Source organism: Tenebrio molitor, chromosome 1 (assembly GCF_963966145.1).
Source record: "Tenebrio molitor chromosome 1, icTenMoli1.1, whole genome shotgun sequence".
Taxonomy (NCBI): Eukaryota; Metazoa; Arthropoda; class Insecta; order Coleoptera; family Tenebrionidae; genus Tenebrio; species Tenebrio molitor.
Window position 1 is genome coordinate 34377295 of NC_091046.1, and position 6000 is coordinate 34383294.

General features: G+C 36.1%; 1 long non-coding RNA gene across 1 annotated transcript; it reads right to left on the minus strand.

The window, feature by feature from the left end:
* Window positions 1–1629: 1629 nt before the first annotated feature.
* Window positions 1630–5984, minus strand: LOC138140584 (uncharacterized). The gene is made up of 2 exons (XR_011162623.1): window positions 4954–5984; window positions 1630–4542 (listed from the first exon to the last, which is right to left on the minus strand). It is a non-coding gene; the product is annotated as an uncharacterized lncRNA (long non-coding RNA).
* Window positions 5985–6000: the final 16 nt, after the last annotated feature.

Here is a 6000-nt window from a genome sequence, read left to right on the forward strand (position 1 = left end):
AAATGCAATTAATAAATTTTACATTCTGTTTTTACGGCAACTGGTATCAACAAACACTCAATTTTCAAATAAAGCAACAGAAAACACAACCGTTCGAGAGCTAAAAGTCGAGAGCGAGCACATAATATACATTTATACAGGCTGTCCCAGAACTCGCGGATCAAACTTACAGTGCGTTTTCCTTGGTGATAACTGAAAGCAATAGCGTTTAAAAAAAAGGACAGGGTATAATCGATTTTTTGTAATGAATAATTAAAGTTGACCAATCAGAAGGACGCTGTTAATTTGGATTTCACGTAAATTTAACCAACGGTTTGAATTGCCTAGCAACATAATTCTAGTAAGAATGGTATGGAATTTCAAGGAAATGTTTGGGCAACTGTGAAGATTTCGACAACGTCAAGTTATAATTTGATTCGAAATTGTCAAACTTCGCATTGAAATCACGTATACAGCTGCAGAGTATGTCGAAATGCTCATAATTTATGGAGAGTGCCGGCGCAATGCACGTGAGGATGCAAGGGAATATGCAATACGTTTTCCACGACGTTTCCCAAATCCAAATTATAACATATTTCTACGGTTGGTGTACCGTGCTCGAGACACTGGGTCCTTGGTGCCTACCTGACAAGCAATTGGTGGTCCCCCGCGAGACGTTAGAACGCTAGAGACTGAAGATGCTGTTCTTCAGTCCTTTGATGACGACGGTAGAAGTCAAGTTGAAGAACTATATTTACCGCGAACCTATCAATATTTTAGAAAAACTAAATGACCAAATTCACGAAACACTGGCTACTGTTATTCCTAATATGATTAGAGTGGCAAGGGAAAATTTAATGAAATGAGCTCGCCTATTCCTTCAGATGAAAGGTGGTCATTTTGAACACTTGTTATAAATTATTCTTTTTATTTTGCATGTTTCTTATTTCATTTGTTGCATTCTATATCATTTAGTTATAAAATTTGACCTTAAATTTTTACTAATAATGATGCTAAAATAAATAGGTTAGTTCAATCCAGTTTTGTCTTCTTTCTTTCAGAATTGCCACTATGCTTGATCTGTTGTTCAAAACCTACGTGTAACTCCAGTTTTTTTGCAATGTCAAGAATGTTCCTAAAAGTCTTTTCTTTCATTTCGACGATGAAAAATCCCGCTCGTGTATAGCTGCGCTAAAACGTTGGAGATGCAGGAGTCATGATAAATTTCTTGTGATTCCGATTCACTTAACAGGCCCTGCATATTTCACTTTTTACTAAGATTTTTAAGGTAGTAATATTACTCACTTGACGCTACGTCCCGTCAATTTCCCATACCCCTCAAGGGGTAATTACTCTGGAAATTTTCACTCATAACAAACCATATTTCATTCATTGCCGGAAGAAGAAACTTCTTGCGTTCCCTGATTTAGATTCTATACATTTGTTCACCTGCCTTTGGCGAAATTATCCCATTTTTGGTTATTTCAAAAGTAGCTGTCACTTTTGACGTCTGTTTCAACAAGTTGACCAGACAAATATTGAAAATAATTTTATTCATCCCATTGGGAGCGTAGGTTCGGATCCTACCGGCTGCGCCATGTTATGTCTTGGGATAGGGGATCGGGAGCGTGTGCAATCACTACCAGTGCCCAGTCATTACTGTCTTTTTATTGACTCCCCACTATTTACATTATCTACAATACTACAATACTATGACATCTTCCCCTTTTAAAAAAAATTACAATTTTTCTGGACGTCTAACCTTTCGTCCAAACTTAGAGATATAAATTGTTCTTCGTGTGTGTGATGAGGAAGCAATTTTATCTTGCTCAGTCTCGCTTACTTCGTTGTCTTCCTTATCACTCGCACTAAAATTATCACTGCTTAATTCTATTACATGTGATTCCTCATGTGCTTCATCTTCACTTTCAGAATCAGAAATATATCCAGAATTGTTTATAAAATAAGGTTTAAGAAAATATCTATTCCTTCTTAAGATTACATCACTACCATCCTCCTTAACTAAATAGGATCTATCATTAAATTTTCTAACTACATGTCCGATTACCCAAATATCGTCTTTCCTGATGTACACTTTATCACTTGCCTTTAAAGGTTTTAAAAACTTAACAGACTTGTCATAATACATCTTTTGTTTACTTTGCCTCCGTACTAACATTTGACGTTGTTTTTTAAAATCAATATTCTTTGGAAGTAATAACTTACTTTGGATAGGTATCAGCGTTCTTAACTTTCTATTAAAAAATAGTTCGCACGGCGACAAAATACAGTAATCTACAGGGGTGTTTCTGTAATCTAACAAAGCTAGCTCTAATTCTGTTTTTGACTCTATACATTTTTTAATAATATTCTTAACAGTTTGAATGGCCCTTTCGATCATTCCGTTTGATTTCGGATATTGAGGACTAGATGTGACATGTTGAAAATTCCACTTTTTAGCAAACTCTTCGAACAAAAATCCTGCATATTGCGTACCATTATCAGATACTAAAGTTTTTGGAATTCCCAATCTCCCAAAAATATTTTTTAAAACACGAATCACTGTCTCTGCCGTTATATTATTGACTTTAAACACCTCTACGTATTTAGAAAAATAATCAATAGTGATTAGGAATTTATTTCCGTTATATTCAAACAAGTCACATCCGATCTTTTGCCAAGGATACTCTGGCACCTCGTGTGGTTTGAGTGGTTCCTTAAAATTATTTCGGGAATATTTTCGACATACCTCGCATGACATTACTCTATTTTCAATATCACGGCTCATGCCCGGCCAATAGAGTACTTGTCTAGCCTTTAAAATACACTTGGTAACTCCTAAATGACTCAAATGAATAAGATCTAACATTTCTTTCCTTAAAGTTTCTGGTACAGCCAAACAATTTCCTCTATAGACTAAATTATCGATAATTACCATTTCTGATCTCACACCAAAATACGCTTGTGACTCTAACCTACACTTTGCTTTAGAATTAGGCCACCCTTCTTTAATGTACCTCGATACTATTTGTAAACCCTCATCTTTCCGAGTTTCAATACGAAATTGTTCATTTTTTGCTGGTGAAATAGGAAAATGTTTTCTTAAATAATTTACCTGAGCCTCATACTCATTAGTAAAAATTTTTGTTTCGTCGTTCGGCATTTTAATTCTACTAAGAGCGTCTGATATGTACATTTCCTTTCCCGGTTTATACCTAACATCTAAGTCATAAATTTGTAAATCTAAAAGCATACGTTGCATTCGCATTGGACAATCGATCAACGACTTCTTGAAAATATGTGTTAACGGCTTATGATCGGTTTCGACCACGACCTTTTTCCCATAAATATACTGGTGAAACTTTTTCGCCCCGTATACTATTGCAAGCATTTCCTTCTCAATTTGAGCATAGCACTTTTGAGTGTTACTCAATGACCTTGACGCGTAAGCTACTGGAGCACCTTCCTGTAACAATGCTGCGCCTAAGCCATCCTTAGATGCATCTACTGTCAAAGTTAAAGCTTTCGATGGATCATAAAATCTTAAAACTGGCGCTGCTGTTAATATGTATTTTAATTGCTCGAAAGCCTTTTGCTGCTCAAAATCCCAACGAAAAACTACCTCTTTCTTCAACAATTCCCTAAGAGGCTTTGATAGTTCTGCCACGTTCGGAATGAATTTATGTAAATAATTTATGATTCCCAAAAACGATTGCAATTCCTTAACGTTGGTTGGTACTGGATAATTTTTTATTACCTCGATTTTACTGTCATCCGGCTTTATCCCTTGATCGGTAATTTTATGTCCTATGTACCTAACTTCATTAACAGAAAATTTACATTTATTTACATTAAACTTTATATTATATTTTCGAGCCCTTTCTAATACTAACTTCAATCTTTCATCATGGTCTTTTTGACTTGTGCCCCAAACTAAAATATCATCTACATAAATCTCAACACCGTCAATTCCCTCAAAACATTGCACAATTTTCCTTTGAAAAATTTCTGACGAACATTTTAGTCCAAAGGGAAGCCTTTTAAATCTATATCGTCCAAAAGGCGTATTAAAAGTACATAATTTTGAACTACTTTCGTCTAGCTCTATATTCCAAAATCCGTTGTTTGTGTCTAAAACTGAAAAAACTTTTGCGTCCCTTACTTTACTCATTATATCGACATACGTAGGAATTGAAAAATATTCGCGCTTGATGGCTTTATTTAGATCCGTTGGATCTATGCAAATTCTAAAGTCCCCATTCGGCTTATCCACAATAACGAGAGAATTTACCCAATCGGTTGGCCCTAACTCTTTAGCAATTATATCTTGCGCTTCTAAACTATCTAACTTATCCTTTAGTTTTACCAGAATTCCTTGAGGAAAGCGTCTTGCCGCGTGCACACATGGTTTTACTGAAGGATCGATCTTAATGCTATATTGACCTGGCAAGCATCCGATACCACTAAAGACGTCTGGGTATTTCTCGAAATAATCCTTGGAATCTTCTTTTGTCACACCCTGTACCATCTTTGCAATTTTTAGTTTGTCTATTGTTTCTCTACCTAGAACAGATCTTCCATTACTCTTTGATACAAACATTTTTATACTACAACTATTATTTTTATAAAGAGCCGGAACTGTGATGTATCCCAAGATCTTAATACGACTTCCTGTATATTCCATTAATCTGGTATTGTCTTTTATGATTTTTACATTGCCAAAGTATTTTTTATAAACAGAAAATGGAATAACATTTACGTCAGCTCCACTATCAACTCTAAATTTGACATCTTTGTTGAAAATTTTTAAATCAACCATCCAATTGTTTTCATTGTTGGCGTTATTTTGTACCAAATCTACAAATAACCCTTCATCGCGATCAATATTGCTAATTCTCCGATTCTTACAAAATTTAGCAAAATGATTGTATCCACCACAATTTTTGCATTTTTTACCATAAGCTTTGCACTCACGTTGCTTATGTAGTGAACCGCACCTATTACAATTGTACATATTGTTAGCATCAAATGATTGTTTATTGTCGGCATTAAAGTTATTGGAACTTATCTGCGTTTGTTGATGATTTTTGAAATGCGCTCCTCTCTGTCTGCTGCTCGCTTCTTCTCTTTTCCCATCTCTGTCTCGGCCACTTGCAGTCCCTTGACGTTGTACCCTTTTTTGTCCATCTTCAGTTTTTCTCACTCCCATAACTGATTGGAATTTTGTCATAGTATTGTAGTATTGTAGATAATGTAAATAGTGGGGAGTCAATAAAAAGACAGTAATGACTGGGCACTGGTAGTGATTGCACACGCTCCCGATCCCCTATCCCAAGACATAACATGGCGCAGTCGGAAAAAAGACAAATTCAACGAGAAAGTCAAGTTTGAAAAGTGAAAAGTGAATTCCTAAAGTGGAAAAAAGAAAAAACAGCAAAATGCAGAACAGTGCAAAACCACCTTCAGAGTTAAAGTTAGACGGAGATAACGCAGCGGAATGGAGCTTTTTTGTGCAAAAGTTAAACATTTATCTGCAAGCGACGAAGGCGGAAAAGGAAACTGAGGAGTACAAGGGGGCGGTTTTACTTAACTGCGTTGGAGACAAGGCTCTGAAAATTTACAATACCTTCAAGTTCGAAAGTGTGAAAGAAAAGACGAGTTTCGCAAGCATTCAAGCGAAATTCACAGCGTATTTTGCTCCTACAATCAATGTGACCTACGAGAGATACATATTTTTCTCAAGGGACATGAGAGAAGAAGAATCCGTGGATGAATACGTAACGCAGCTGAAGCAGCTAAGTGAAAATTGCGAATTTGGGACATTGAGCGAGTCTCTGATAAAGGACAGATTGGTGTTGGGTATCAGAGATAAGAACGTGAAGGACAGGCTTTTGCGAACAAAAAATTTAGACTTGGTGAAGGCTGTTGAAATCTGCAAGGCGGCAGAGATAACGAACAAGCAAATGGAAATTTTGTGCACCACAAGTGGAAGAAGGACAGACGAATTCCAATCAGTTATGG